This window comes from Ambystoma mexicanum, chromosome 2q (assembly GCF_040938575.1).
Source record: "Ambystoma mexicanum isolate Mex_15411 chromosome 2q, UKY_AmexF1_1, whole genome shotgun sequence".
NCBI classification, from domain to species: domain Eukaryota; kingdom Metazoa; phylum Chordata; class Amphibia; order Caudata; family Ambystomatidae; genus Ambystoma; species Ambystoma mexicanum.
Window position 1 is genome coordinate 743,562,027 of NC_090924.1, and position 16,921 is coordinate 743,578,947.

General features: G+C 45.4%; 1 protein-coding gene across 1 annotated transcript in view; it reads left to right on the forward strand.

The window, feature by feature from the left end:
- The window catches only part of UBE3C (ubiquitin protein ligase E3C), a 2,658,557-nt gene that overhangs the window by 262,494 nt on the left and 2,379,142 nt on the right, over window positions 1-16,921 (forward strand). The window lies entirely within an intron of this gene.

Consider the following 16,921-nt stretch of genomic DNA (forward strand, 5'->3'; position numbering starts at 1 on the left):
AGCTTAGAGAGGTATTTACTGTTAAAGCCAGGTCAACCATAACTAATAACTACATTGTACTGGAAGTCCATGCAATGCCATAATCTGCCTGAAGCAAATACAAATATAAATTTGAACATTCATAGTATTCTTACTAGAGGACTCGCATCGACCATGGATGGGTGAAATATCAGAGATGATACAAAACTGTCTTTTTAAATTGAAATATTAGAGCCATAACTAATGATCAATACTCACTAGATATACACAGAGAATAAAACATAATAAAGAAAGCATCCCTTGATCCACTGGTTCCAGGGAACTACAGACCGATCACCACTGTCCCCTTCTTGCTAAAGATTCTTGATAAAGCACCCTACCTGCAAGTTCAAAAATTCTTGGAAGAAAACCAACTCCTAGGGCTGCACCAATCTGTCTTCAGGCCACGGCACGGCACAGAAACCGCCCTACTGGATCTCAAAAATCAAATTGATGACCTAAGAGATGCCGGCAGGCCTGCTCTCCTCCTCTTGCTAGACCTGTCTGCCACTTTTGATTTGGTAGATCACAAGACCTTATGTCATCACCTGTCCTCCACTGCAAACTTCTCCCCGAAAGCCTGCGAATGGATATCATCCTTCCTCAAAGAGAGAGTGATGAAGGATTTCTCCAACGACTCTAATGCTGCCCCCAGCCCTAATGCGGTGTCCCTCAAGGATCCTGCATATCTCCAACTCTCTACAACCTCTTCACTAGGCCACTGTTTCAACTTCTTGACGCCATGGGCATTGCATATACTAACTATGCTGATGAGACACAGGTGCTCATCCCCCTGAGTGGTGACTACCATACAGACACGAATACTCTCAACCGCATCTACTCCACAATCCATGCCTGGATGGCTGAAAACTGGCTATGCCTAAATAGCGAGAAAACAGAACTCTTGCTAATTGGATCCACAGCCACACTCAGTAAACTCGGTGCGCAATACAGCGCATTTACAATAGACAACATCCCCATTACCGTGTCCCAAGCCATCAAGACTCTAGGCGTATACCTGGAACCTAGCATGACCATGGACAGACAGGTTAATGCCATCGCTTCCTCAGCGGCCTACCACTCCAAACTAATCAATGCAGTGCGGCCATTCTTGTCACAAGACAACTGCATCACCATTGCAAGGGCCATTATAGGATCTAGGCTAGACTACTGTAATGTACTCTATGCCGGCACCTCCCAAAAGAACCTGTCAAAACTTCAAGTTGCTCAGAACAATGCCTTGATGGCCGCAACTAGTACAGATCGCAGGGAGCACATCTCTGGGGTGAGAAGGCAGGTCCACTGGCTGCCCGTCAAAGAAAGGATCCTCTTCAAAACACTGGCCATTGCACACAAATGCATCCATGGATTGGCACCTACCTACTTAGCTCAGAGGATCACCAAAGAAACACCCTCCAGACCGGCCAGGTCTGCGTATGCCAATCGCCTCTTGGTTCCTCATACTCGAAGAGTTGGAGCCGGTGGCTCTAGTTTCCCTACCTTGGCTGCAACTCACTGGAACAACCTCCCTGCCCAACTCAGGATGATCGAATCACACACAAATTTCCGTAAATCCTTGAAGACTGAGCTTTTTGCCTGACTTGCCTCCCCCCATCGCCTCAGTTTATGACTGTCTCTGCTTATTGCACCCAACTTGTAACCTTCTGTAATCGATGTAACTGTTTTATTCACTGTACTGGGCCGCTATCTTGTAACCCTTAAGCAAGCCTGCATACATATTCTTCTCAGCGCCTCTATGCCCATGGGTTGCAGCGCGCTATACAAATGCTAAAATAAAAAAATAAAATAAATGTGTGTCAAATCCTTTCATGCAATACTGTCACTCTGCATATGATGGTTGGAACTGGACAAATGGCTGTCTCTTCCATTTTCTGGCTGGGTTACACCCTGCATATGAGGCATTGACTAGCATTGGAAGTCTTCACTAGGGAATTTTAGACTGCATATATGATGGCTGGACCTGCTTGTTTGCGGTTGCTCCTTGCAAATGGGGACTATAATGGGGCTATGAGATACTAACTGGCATTCAGAAGCATTTCTGAGGCTTTTAAGGCTGCACTTGACACATGATAATAGTATATTGACATGTCAGGCTGGCTTCACCCTACTTTGGAATTATGCTTGTATATGAAGCTCTAATGGCCATAATATAGTGTAATCTGCAAACAGAAATCTACACATGGCATATTTTGGCAGCACCTGGCAGCAAAACATCCGAAATCTTAGATCAAATGAGTTCTATACCCTTCTGGTTCCTCGTCTTAAGTTGAAGAAATCAAGAGATGCTGCATTTGCATCTGCAGCACCTCAGTCTTGGAACTCTCTTACCCCCATGCTACGAGCCACAACTTCGACAGAGGTTTTTAAGAAGGGACTAAAAACGGCCCTGTTCTCTTAATCTCACATTATTTCCTTCCTTACCTCCCGGCCTCCTGTTTTCCTTCGTATCTTTGCCATCATCTTCCCTGCCAAGCGCCCTTAAGCCCTAGGGTACCTGGTGCGCTTTACAAATTAAGTAACATAACACAACCTGGGAATAATAATTTCAGTTATTATTTAACGCTTTGTGGCAGATTCCTCCTGCTTCTAAGTGCTGTAATAACCAGTTGTAATATTACTTCGTTTTATGGTACACAATGTACCAACCTAGGAAGGTTTGAAATGCTAAGTCTTCAATGTTCAAACTTGTGAAGTGCAGGCTGATGTAATGTCAGAGGTCTGTACTTTATTTGTGAGCTTTCCACTTGGATAATGTCGTGTTTGATTTTGCAAATGACTATGCCTGGTGAGTAAGGCTCTAATTGCCATGAGAACCTAAGTATGGTACAGTATGCAGTACTCTACTTGCATATGAAGTCGGTGCCCTTGACCCATGTTTCTGGGTATAACCTGTCATATCATGAACCCAGTCATGGCTTTTAAAGGCAGCGCCATAGTAAACTATGGTTGGTAACTCAAAACAGTAATTTGGCTACTTTATTAACTTGTTGTAATTATATTAAACTTAACCTTATTTCCTGTGATGTCATCAGGGACAAGTGGGATATGATGTGACCATGTGATCTGGATGAGAGGTTATGTGCCACCACTTCATGTGATGTTAGATGTGTGATGCCACATCTGCTAACCCTTTTATTTTGGTCATGTGATGTCCCTGGGCCGTAGGGCGTGACCAACAGCTAAAAAGGGTATTCCTGTCTTGGAATGATCTAAACAAAAGAAGTCAGTATTGGTTAAACTATAAGGTGGCAGGGTTCACTCTCTGCTGAGAATAGTGGTCTCAATTCAGATCTTTTCTCGCAACACATTCTCAGGGAAATAATGCCAAGCACGCGACTTTGCCACGGTTACAGGGTAAGTGCGCGGTGCTCGCATTTTTGCCCCAATTCTAGTTATAGTGAAATGGCGCACAGCTCGCTGTTTTGCTTCAGACACAGGGACATAGCTCCTAGCTTTGTTCTTTGCATCAGTCACAGTCAGAGGGATATAGCGCCCATCTCTCGTTGCGTTGAGGAGCTGAAGGTAGCTCCGTGGGCAGCTAAGTGGAAATAGTTCGTAGCAGACTGGGCTGAACACCAGACTTGCTGGGAAACCTATCTCTTTATATGTAATACGCAAAATTTAGAAGAAAGCAAACCGACGCTGTATGTCTCCTTGTTTCCTTGTCCGAAATTCTGCAGTCTCTACTTACGCTTGAACCAATTTTCCACCCTTGAACGGAGGTCCAATTGGGACAAGTTAGTAACTAACACCGATTGTAGGTTCAGTATGGCCAAAGTGGGGGAAACACTTAAACACATTGGGCCTTATTACAACCTCGCCGGTCCAGAAACATCGGTGCCGGTAAGCTTACCAGCACTGTTTTTTCCAGACCGGCAAAGTACAAGTCGGCGGGGTGGTTGCCCTCCCGCCCGGCAGGTCTGACTTGCCAGGCGCAACGGCACCCGCCCGCAGACTTTCACAGAAGCACCGGCACCGTTCTGTGTCTTTTTAGGGAAATTAACTGAGTTTTAGGTATTTGGATATACTTTTAATGAAATGCTATTAAATGACTATTTTTCTTTTTTACTTCTCTGTATTCAAATTAGATGTAACTAATGCATTTGTAATGTTCTCTCTTGTGTACTGTATGCTTGTATGTTCCTTTTTTATTTTTCCTTTCATGAAAAATGATTTTTTGTGAAAAGCTTACTTTTGTTCGCTAAAACACAATATAAAAACAAATTCAACCAAGAGTACAGCGCCTCGCTCATCTGTTTCTATTGAAAGGAATATGGTGAGCAGCTCGTTCTTCAAAGATAGTAGGCCTCATTCTGAGTTTGGTGGTAATACTGTGTTAATTCCACAGAAATGTCACCAAACTCTATTCCTGTTACCTCCATTCAGGCTAGCAGAATTACTTCTAGATTGCGAGTGGTCGCACTGGCAGTGTTAATACCCATTTTTGGATTCTGTAGGACTGCATTGGGGATATTTACCATGGGTGGTAATTTTGCCTTCACTTCAAGGTCCCACTTGGCATTTGGTGGTGCAGTAAATATGGCAGTAATTCCATTAGTCCCAAAAAAAGTGATGCTAACAGTAATACTGCCAATTCACCACACCACCAAACTCTTAATGAGGCCAATAGTGCCCAGCTCACTGTCCAGGGATATAGTGTCCATCTCACTGTCAAAGGTCTTTAAAGCATCTCAAGCATTCTAGCCTGGTGTGCTTCTCAGCTCTCTTAGCCAACAGCTTGGCCAGGTTCTCTGGCTTTCCCAGGACTCTCAAATCTTAAGCACTGCTTGCTGGTATAGTCGGACCTGGTTCATGCCCTGCCTCTGCTGTTCTCATCTTTGCTCCTGGCTGACTTCTTCACCCCCTTGCTTAACTCCCCCCGATCTTGTATAGGTCTCCCATCTCGTGGACATTGCATAGGCCTCTCCTCTGAGGCCACCTTAGTGGTTCCGTTTATTTTTCTTTCCATATGATGGGCTCTCTGTCTCGAGGGTTTCATTTGTCTTAGTTGGTGCAGGTCTGTGATTATAAGCCTTTGTGGCCATCTATGATTTGTGTCCTCACTTGCGTCTTCCATGTCACGGTCTGTGCTGTTATCACATGACTCCACGTCAGCTATGCTGTTTCACTCCATGCTTGCGTCATCCTCGCAGCACATCCTCTGGTTTGCTCAGTGAGAGCCCACAAAGATCCCTGCTGACCTGCAGAATCCCACAGAGTGGATTCTTCGCTCAGGATCTCGGTCTATGGGTCATGTGTGTTTTTTCCATTTGGGTCTCTCCTAGTGTATGGTACCTCGCGGTTCCAAAATGTTTTCAGTAGGGTATTTAAGGCTTACCCCCTAGCCTGTGGTTAGCATATTCTGTGAAGTTCCTCTGTGGTTAGCATATTCTGTGAAGTTCCTCACTAACAGATGGGACACCTATGCAGGTTTCCTAAAGAGGCAAGATCCTCCTGCCTTTTCCGAGGGATCTTGGTGATTTCCTGGGAATATGGCCTCTTCTCGCATCTGGTAAATAAATGTGTATGGGTCTATGGGAACAGGACAGTATGTCTTGCCATAATCCGTATAGTCTGGTAGTAGGGCACTATTTCTTTTCTTTTTTATTTATTTATTGAGTGCATATGGCTTTAACCAAGCCTTTTGCACTATAAATTTAAACCCACATTTAAAATATTATGATAATTCAAGTACATAACACACACAATACAATGTTTACAATTTAGAACACAGTACAATATTTGCTATATATCAGTATTGTGCATATATATTTTCAAGGAAAAAAGTTGCAGGGACGTTAAGATGAGAACTTAATGCAACAAAACACCGGAAATTCAGGTAAAGCCACTTTAACTTTGCACCCCCTGTTGCGCAGACTATGACCACAATGATGACATCCCAGATCACATCACTGATGACATCACTAAATACATGTTGTATGGGAAAACTGATGACATTACAAATCACATCAGGGATACCATCACTGGTGACAACACTAATTGCATTGTATATGACTGATTACATCAATAATGGAATTAGACATAACATCATTTATAAGTTAGCTCATGAAAAACTTTGATTACCGTAATAACAATTTAGGCCGTGGACTTGGCCATGACAAAGGCTGGGCTCGCTTGCCAGCACTAAAAGCCATAGTTAGTGGTCGTTTAGTGTTAAAAAATACCAATGTGCATGGTTAAAAGCCATGGCTAGTAGCCTGCCATTGTTTTAAAATATACAGTGAGCAACGTTGAAAGCTTTAGTCAGTGGCTAGGACTAAAAGCCACAGCTAGTGCCCATTAATATGTCAGAATATACAGTCGGCACAGCCAAAGGCTGTGGCCACTGGCTAGTATTGTGGGGCTGGTTAGTGTATATAATACACAGTGGGGACGGCTGAAGGCCATTGCTTATTGCATTTTATTATTTTAAAATGTACAGTGGACATGGCCAAAAGATATAAAAACTGATCATCAAGGTCAAAGGCCTTGGCTAGTGGCCCATTTACATGTTAGAATATATAGTGGGCACAGTCAAAGATTGTGGCCGCTGGCCAGTATTGTGCTAAAGTCCATGGCTAGTGCCTGTTCAGTGTATATAAAATACAGTGGACACTGTTGAAAGCTGCATCCACTAGTAAAGTCTGGTAGCTTGTTATTGTTTTAAAATATTCAGTGAACATGGGTGAAAGCTGTGATCACTGTCCATAACTGAAGGCCATGACTAGTACCCATTCATGTGTTAAAATACATTTGGCCATGCTCATTAACCATGGCTGAAGGCCATGCTTAATGCCAGTTACTGTTGTAATGTAATTAGTGATGTCATTGGTGATGTGATCTGTGATGTCGTCATTGTGGTCATAGTCTGCACAACATGGGGCGCAAAGTTAAGGTGGCTTTAGCTGAATTTCCAGGGTTTTGTTGCATTAAGTTCTCACCTTAGGGTCCCTGCAAATTAATTTCAAAGGTTTTGTTACAAAGTATTGCTCACCTTAACGTCCCTGCAACTAAAGGTTTTTCCTTTAATTTCAAGGCTTTTGTTATTGCATAGAGTTTCAGAACGCTTCCAGACCACTAGCATGGTCTTCGGCCATGGTCAGTGGGCATGGCCTTTGGCCGGGCCCACTGTTCATTTTAAAACGCTACCAGGCCATTAGCCATGGCCTTCGGATTGCAGGCTTTGAGAACTCACAATGTTTTAGGCAATGCGCAGTGAGATTAAATTATTTGCCATGGAGCAAACACTTTGGTTAAGCAGTGTTCTTGAAGCGATACACCCCTTTTCGGGGCCATCATTTTGGCACGCCCATTCCGGCGCTCCCTTTTCGGCACAAAAGCCATTTTGGCGCAAGGGATGTTTATACGTGGCTGACATTGCAGACACGTCTAAATGACCTCATGCTAAATAAGATCACAGGACTGCACTGCAGCAAACCTCGCCACCTCCAACTTGCGTTGCCTTTCTTTTTTTTTAAAAGACTTTATTCAAGCAAACAGGCAGACAGATTGGACACAGACTTTTCTTTTAATTAAATTCAATTAGTTAAATAAAAGAAAAATCATACAGCCTTGAACAGAGTTCGAGGCCCAGCATTTAACCACAACAAGGCCACAACGGCTTGCTGCTTCATGGGGCATACATTACGTACTTAGCCTATAATTTTATATGTTCACTGATAAAAGGCTAGGTATGAAAGTCGTGAAAATCCAAACAATAACATCATTGTAGCATAATGGTTAAGTGCTGCGTCTCAAACTCCTTAAGGCCAGGGTTCTCTGATAGCAGTGTTCAGCATAAAAGTGAGTTTCTTTTTATTTCATTTTTTCTGTTTTATAAAAATGCAGATGATGGCCTATGGGGGCTGGATCCTTCCTCACTTTGAAGCTAAGCAGGGTTCGTCCCAGTTACTGCAGGGAGGGGAAACCCACGGTTGCTGTAAAAATAACTATTTTGTTTATTTTTTATTATTAACTAGGAGACTACAAATACCACAATGCAATTCGGCAAAAGGCAAAGAATTGGCTCTGAGCGCAAAACCTTCAAGGACTGACAGTAGCAGAGTTTTAAAAAAAAGTAGATAAGTCAGATGCCCATCCATACAGTAACCAGGGCTGACCCTGCTTAGCTTCAATGCAATAAAAGGGCCGGCTCATTCCTCTATGTGGTCTTGTAAGTTTGACTCATTTATCAGGCAACATGGCCTGAGGAGGCTGGCCCCCTTCCTCACTTCGAAACTAAGCAGAGTCTTTCCTGGTTGCTGCATGAATGGGAGCCCTGGATGGCAATTAAGTTACCGGCAGTGATTTTTCACCCCCGAAGTCATTATAGTTATAAAAATATCTTTCCCCAAAAATGTTTTACAAAAATTCAACCGCGGGTACCGAACTACACATATCCGAGGTTGTCTGTAGTCCTTTATAACATTGGATATAGCCACGAATATGGGCAAAACAGCCAGAAAACAAAATGCTTACTGCCCCCCGCCATCACCAAGTGCCCCCTCATCTGTGCCAGCTCTCCCCACTCCCTAGACAGCCTCTTCACCTCCCCTGCCCTCTCCCTTTCATCCCAGAACACACAGTACATCTGTAACGCAGTTTGCTTGTAGATGTCAGCTATTCGCGGCTATAACAGAGGCTTCAGAAAGCTTTGTGTTGCAAACTCGGTCCCTGTACCCCCTCCTACTCCCAAATTTCATTCAATGCTTTCTAGCCATCCTCCCACTGCTACCCTGATGGCACTTGTATGTTTTTTGACCTGCAAATAACTTTTTACTGCGTTTTTTTCCCATAACCTCTGCTATAGCCGCAAATATCTCTCGCATCGAGAGAAAACAAGATGGTGGTCGTTTCATTTCTGAAAACCATGATCCTGCAATGCACCATGGGAGATATAACTATCATTTTGGGGAAGGGATCACCTGTCATGATCTCTGCTTCCAAAAGGTCAGGGTTTTCCCAACTCCCTTGGAAGCAGATCCATAACCCAGGTTCCGAGTGCCAACCAGTCCCAATTGGGACCTTTTGGACCCAGTCCTGGCGCCAGTGGCACCAGGCTCATAAATATGCCCAGTCCCAGCGCTGGAAGCGCCGGGCTCATAATGCTTGGGTGGACTTACCTTCAGCAGACCATGCTGCTTACTTGCCTGCCAGTTGAGCCTCTGATCCTCTTCTGTTTGGAACTACTTTTCCTGTTGGGTGGGGCTGGAGCCACTCCCTAGATTCAGAACACTGGAACTCTTCTGGAAGGCAGGAACTCTTTTCTTACCAGGAACTCTTTTCTTACCTAGGCGTGGCTGTGGAAGGAGACACCTAAGCACTACAGGAGGCTATTTAAACCACACCCGGTGGATGAATCTTGCTTTGCGTTATTCTGCAACCTCTGCAGCAGAACGCTCATCGTGTCTTCTGCATCCGGTCCTGGGCCTAAGGAAAAAGGCTTACCATCCTGAATCCAGTCTTCAGCAACACCTATAAAGACAAGAAAGAACAGGTTAGCATTCCGGCATCTGAAAGGCAAAGGTTTACCATCCTGAATCCAGTCTTCAGCAACACCTATAAAGACAAGAAAGAACAGGTTAGCATTCCGGCATCTGAAAGGCAAAGGCTTACCTACTCTTTGTGCGCTCCGGAGGTCTTCACACTGCATTCCGGCATCTGAAAGACAAAAGTTTACCAACTCTTCGCACGCTCCGGAGGCCTTCGGCGCTGCATCCCGCATCTGAAAGACAAAACAAGGTGCCTTTAAAGACATTGGGGAACTTTAATACTCACGTGCCATTACTCCTTTCCACATCTAATCCAGTGGGTATTCCGGCACCCTGCAGCCGCTCAGAACTCGTACCTGCAAAATAAAAAGACAGTTAGAGCGCATAGTGAAGCAGGCAACAAGCGCTTACTTACGTGCTTCCAGGCGCTTCTATTCATCACACGGGCTCCATCTTCAACTCACTTCAGCCCGTCATCCGCCATCGCCGGAACCCTGCAAAACAAGAGACATCATTACTAAAGACTTTAAAGACATTTGAATGACTCGAAACTTACCGTTCGTGCAGTAAACGACGGACAGCAGTCCTCTGAAGTCAAGAGGCCTGCGCTACCTATCCAGTGAAGAAACTGGTTACAGCACCCTGCCCCGAGGCAGATGGAGAGCTCGGCATTCACTTACCTTTGGGGGTCTACAGGAGAGGAGAAGAGGAAAGAGATAGGGACACCCCAATAACCCCAGTTCATTAACCCCATATTTTCTATCTGCAGACATCTTACTCTACACGTCAGGCATACAGTGCACAGAGGTCCAGCCCAAAGAGCCAACTGGGTGCTACACATCACCTTTGAAGATACGGTAGTCGCCCAGTCAAGACCGGCGCCTCTGCGAGAATCAGGTGAGCATTACAGAACGCAAAGCCTACCGCAAAACTCTCGCCCAGGCGCTATGGAAACCTCGGATACTGACCCCCTAGCCCGGTTACTTGGGGAACTAAGGGCAGAAGTGCATGCAGCTCGTCAGGAAACGAATGCTCTAAGAAGGGAACTAATTATTTCCAAGGAGAGAACAGACAATCTTGCTAGACAAGTGCTACAGTCACAAGCCGGACAGACCCCGTTACCCGCATCAGGGGCAAATCTTCCTTCAACATCCTCTATGAATCCAGTGCAGATCAACCTACCTGGGAATGTACCTCTGGCTCCGCCCGAACGATTTTCTGGTGACCCAAAGAGGTTTGCAGTATTTATCAATCAGTGCCGGTTGCACTTCTTATGCCGGCCAGCAGCCTTTCCAACTGATCAAGCAAAAGTAGCTTTTGTACTTTCGTACCTTAGTGGCAATGCGGCAGACTGGTCGATCCCTCTAGTTAATCAAGATGATCCGGTTCTCCATGATTTTCAAGCCTTTCAGCTTAGTATGGAAAAACTGTTCGCAAGACATTCACAGGGGCAGGCCTTGGACAATGAGCTTCTTTCGTTGCGACAGGGTAATCAAGACCTTTTGGCTTATATTGCATCTTTCAATAGACTAATAGTGGAAACTCAATGGCCTGAGGACAAAAGGATTACGCTGTTTTATAGAGGTCTACGTGGAGAGCTCAAAGACGTTTTAGCCCAAGTAGTGAATCCCCCACAAGACTGTTCGGATTATATAGACTTGGTCGTTCAAATAGATCACAGGCTGCAGAACAGGAAGGCCGATCGTTCCAAGTTTGATGCTCGAGTATTTTCCAAACCGCCAACTCCTTCCAAAGGAGTAGACTCCGGGGAACCCATGCAAATAGGGGGTCTGAAAGGTCCTCTAACACAAAGGGAGCGGGAAAGGAGGAAACAGTTGCAATTATGCCTATATTGCGGAAACTCAGGGCACTTTCTTCGAGACTGTCCGGTGAAACCTGCCAAGAAGGCAGTAGGAGCTGCAGTTACCAAAGTTACGAACTCTGAGCAGGGAAACGACCTCGCCCGACAAGAATAGAGGTCCTCTTGCCGAGCGTGAAAACCAGTTCCGTGACCTCGCATTTCGTGATACCTATGGTCCTCATTAGCCCTGATAATCCGGATCGATTACATGCAATTGAAGCTTACGTCGACAGCGGTGCCATCGGCAATTATGTGGATCATGAAATGGTTTTGAGGATGAATCTAACTCTTTGTCCCAAGGCTGTAAAGGACGTCATTACTACGGTGGATGGTACGGAGCTAGCCTCCGGGCCAGTAACGCATACCACTCAAGAGGTGACGCTAGTAAGTCAAGATGGACACCATGAGAAGATCGTGTTCGATGTGATCAAGGCCCCTCAGTTTCAGATTATTCTAGGAATACCTTGGTTAGAGAAACACAATCCTCTGATCGATTGGCGAGCAAGAACGGTCCAGTTTCCAGAATGTGTCTCTACTTGTCACCCTCCACCTGGTGTTGCACTGGCCGCAATTTCTTCAGAGACTCCCCAGTTACCTCCCGAATACCTAGAATACCAAGATGTTTTCCGGAAGGATCAGGCTAACTCTCTACCTCCTCATAGGTCTTATGACTGCCAGATAGACCTGATACCTGGATCTACTCCTCCTTGTAGTAGAATTTATGCCCTCACCGAGCCTGAGAACCTTCACCTTCGACAATACCTGGATCAATACCTGGCAAATGGGTTTATTCGTCCTTCCAAGTCCCCTGCTTCTTCAGCTTTGTTCTTCCTTCCAAAAAAGGAAGGAGACCTTAGAACTTGTATCGATTATCGCTCCCTGAACCAGATCACCGTTAAGAATAGATATCCGTTACCTTTGATCCCTGAACTCCTGGACCAAGTCAGAAAAGCATGCATATATACAAAGCTGGATCTTAGAGGAGCTTACCACTTGGTACGAGTAAAAGAGGGCGATGAATGGAAGACGGCCTTCCGCACCAAGTATGGGCTATTTGAATATCAGGTCATGCCCTTCGGACTTTGCAATGCCCCGGCCGCCTTTCAATATTTTATGAACGATGTCCTCAGAGAGCTCATAGATGTATGTGTTGTTGTTTACATTGACGACATCCTCGTTTATTCTTCATCGGAATCTGAACATCGGAAACACGTGAAAATGATCCTCGAAAGATTGCGTCAACACAAACTTTTCGCTAAGTTGGAAAAATGTGTTTTCAACGTGACTGAAGTTGAATTCTTGGGATTCATATTATCACCTGGCGGAGTGCGTATGGATTCAAAGAAGGTCGATGCAGTTCTCAAATGGCCATCACCATCCTCCGTAAAAGGTGTGCAAAGCATGTTAGGCTTCGCTAACTTTTACCGCAGGTTTATCCCCGAATTCTCTCGAATAGTCCAGCCCATCACTGCCTTGTTAAAGAAAAACAAACGTTTTGAATGGTCTACCGAGGCGGAACAAGCTTTCCAGGATTTGAAGACTAAATTTATCTCTGCACCAATCTTAAAACACCCTCGCCCCGAACTCCCCTACATCGTGGAAACTGATGCTTCAAGCCTTGCCATGGGGGCAGTTCTATCACAAAAGGACCCGGTAACCAATCAGTTGCATCCCGTGGCATTTTGGTCCCGCAAATTCTCGCCTCCTGAAATCAATTACACGATTACTGACAAGGAACTTCTGGCTATCAAGTCTGCCTTTAAGGCTTGGCGGCATTATCTGCTGGAGGCCCGACACACCGTTACTGTGATTACGGATCACCGAAACCTGCAATATTTGAAGACCGCAAAAGCCCAATCCTTAGACAACTCCGTTGGGCATTATTCTTTGCCGAGTTTGACTTCATAATTACCTATCGACCTGGTACAAAGAACGGTAAAGCCGATGCCCTTTCTCGGATGGGAGTGGAAGAACACTTGGTCAACCCTAAACCTGTACCAATCATTCCCGAACAAAGAATTCTGGGTGTAATCGCCACAGAATCCATAGAGGAAGTTAAGGATAAAGCCAGGCAACTTGTAACTCCAGCAGACATACAGAATTGGCATCTGCAGGGAAAGGACTTTGCAGTAAAGGACAACTTATTGTATTTCCAAGAACGATTATACCTACCCAGCACAGATTTACAGAAAAAAGTAATCTCTTGTTATCACGACTCTTTAATGGAAGGTCATCCCGGTATATCCAAGACCTCAGAAAAGATCAAGCGATACTTCTGGTGGCCGTCTTGGAAAAAAGATATCAGAGACTTTATAATGTCCTGTGGAGTATGCGCCCAAAACAAGAGTCAAAAGGAAAGACCAGCAGGCCTCTTACGCCCTATTGACATCCCACCTCGCCCTTGGCATACGCTTTCTATGGACTTCATCACCGATCTACCTCCATGCTCCGGATACAATACGATTCTAGTAATCGTGGACTTATTCTCCAAGATGGCGCATTTCATTCCGCTCAAAGGCTTGCCAACAGCAGCAACTCTGGCCCGAGAATTTCTCGAAAACATCGTCCGACTGCACGGTTTTCCTTCGGTTCTAATTTCGGATCGAGGTAGTCAATTTATTTCTCATTTTTGGCGAAGTTGCTGTCGGTCTGCTCAAATTGATGTGAGACTATCGACTAGTCACCACCCTCAGACCGACGGACAAACCGAGAGGACCAATCAAACTCTGGAACAGTATTTACGGTGCATGCTGCAACAAACTGAAAAAACTTGGAAAGATATCCTTTGGATAGCCGAGTATGCCTACAATAACTCTGTCCATTCGGGAACTGGGAAAACCCCGTTTTTTCTTTTGTACGGCAGTCACCCTCGAACCTCGGAGTTGGATCCCCTCCAAGATCTTGAAACACCAGCAGTAGACTACCTGCATTCTACAATCACCCAAGCCTTTAAGGAAGCTGTTTCTCACCTTCAAAGGGCTAAAGAACAATACAAGAAAGGAGCAGATCAACATCGGAAGGAAGCCCCTCACTATCAAGTAGGGGATCAAGTCTGGTTATCCACCAAATATCTATCTCTAAAAGGGCCACGCACATTCAACCCAAGATACCTTGGTCCCTATTCCATCACTACCATAGTAAACCCAGTAGCGGTCAAGTTGGACTTGCCCCCGCACATGAAGATACATCCGGTCTTCCACGTCTCTCTATTAAAACCCGTGCAACCTCAAACCCGACTAACCAAATCTCCAAAACCTATCCTAGTGGATGGAGAACTCGAGTTTGAAGTCAAAAGCATTCTGGACTCCAAGATCTCCAAATCTAAACTATTCTACCTAATTGACTGGAAAGGCTACGGCCCCCAAGAGAGATCCTGGGAACCTGCTGAATATGTCCACGCTCCTCGCCTAATCAAAAGATTTCACCGAACATTTCCTGACAAGCCAAAACCCCCGGAGAAGCCCGGTTTGGGAGGGGCCTTGAGGGGGGGTACTGTCATGATCTCTGCTTCCAAAAGGTCAGGGTTTTCCCAACTCCCTTGGAAGCAGATCCATAACCCAGGTTCCGAGTGCCAACCAGTCCCAATTGGGACCTTTTGGACCCAGTCCTGGCGCCAGTGGCACCAGGCTCATAAATATGCCCAGTCCCAGCGCTGGAAGCGCCGGGCTCATAATGCTTGGGTGGACTTACCTTCAGCAGACCATGCTGCTTACTTGCCTGCCAGTTGAGCCTCTGATCCTCTTCTGTTTGGAACTACTTTTCCTGTTGGGTGGGGCTGGAGCCACTCCCTAGATTCAGAACACTGGAACTCTTCTGGAAGGCAGGAACTCTTTTCTTACCAGGAACTCTTTTCTTACTTAGGCGTGGCTGTGGAAGGAGACACCTAAGCACTACAGGAGGCTATTTAAACCACACCCAGTGGATGAATCTTGCTTTGCGTTATTCTGCAACCTCTGCAGCAGAACGCTCATCGTGTCTTCTGCATCCGGTCCTGGGCCTAAGGAAAAAGGCTTACCATCCTGAATCCAGTCTTCAGCAACACCTATAAAGACAAGAAAGAACAGGTTAGCATTCCGGCATCTGAAAGGCAAAGGCTTACCATCCTGAATCCAGTCTTCAGCAACACCTATAAAGACAAGAAAGAACAGGTTAGCATTCCGGCATCTGAAAGGCAAAGGCTTACCTACTCTTCGTGCGCTCCGGAGGTCTTCACACTGCATTCCGGCATCTGAAAGACAAAAGTTTACCAACTCTTTGCACGCTCCGGAGGCCTTCGGCGCTGCATCCCGCATCTGAAAGACAAAACAAGGTGCGTTTAAAGACATTGGGGAACTTTAATACTCACGTGCCATTACTCCTTTCCACATCTAATCCAGTGGGTATTCCGGCACCCTGCAGCCGCTCCGAACTCGTACCTGCAAAATAAAAAGACAGTTAGAGCGCATAGTGAAGCAGGCAACAAGCGCTTACTTACGTGCTTCCAGGCGCTTCTATTCATCACACGGGCTCCATCTTCAACTCACTTCAGCCCGTCATCCGCCATCGCCGGAACCCTGCAAAACAAGAGACATCATTACTAAAGACTTTAAAGACATTTGAATGACTCGAAACTTACCGTTCGTGCAGTAAACGACGGACAGCAGTCCTCTGAAGTCAAGAGGCCTGCGCTACCTATCCAGTGAAGAAACTGGTTACAGCACCCTGCCCCGAGGCAGATGGAGAGCTCGGCATTCACTTACCTAAGGTGAGAGCGTTAACCTTTGGGGGTCTACAGGAGAGGAGAAGAGGAAAGAGATAGGGACACCCCAATAACCCCAGTTCATTAACCCCATATTTTCTATCTGCAGACATCTTACTCTGCACGTCAGGCATACAGTGCACAGAAGTCCAGCCCAAAGAGCCAACCGGGTGCTACACATCACCTTTGAAGATACGGTAGTCGCCCAGTCAAGACCGGCGCCTCTGCGAGAATCAGGTGAGCGTTACATCACCCCCTTCTCCTTCAAATTTAAAACTAACTACAGCACGTAATAACCCCAAACCACGGATGGATCGCGAGTCAACGCTTCTTACCCAAGTTGTTTTGGACCTGGTCCAAATCCCTCCAGCGGTTTAGGCTGTGCGCTTTGGCAAAAATTGACCTTTGTTGTCTACGGGAAAATGAAGGTAAGTAGGCTTCACTTTAGGAGAAAAAAAAATATTGACTCTTAATTTTTTTCTATTTTAACAAATCTTTACAAAACGTTGCAGTCTGGAGGGGCCCACAGACTTTTAATCACTTTCGAAATTTCGGTCAAATCCGTTACTCGAATCAAAGGCTATTAACAATAGACTTTTGAGGGGTTCCGACTCACATTAACTATAGGGCGGCGATTGATTGGGTGCAATCCCAATTCAATGTTTTTGTTTTTAGCTTGGCAGTAAATATGCCAATCTCTGATTCCTTCGGCAGTTGCAAATCGATGTTAGTTAAATGTAACTTTACAGTTGTAGCTAAGTCTAAATGAGCTGAACTGCAATACCCGAGAGA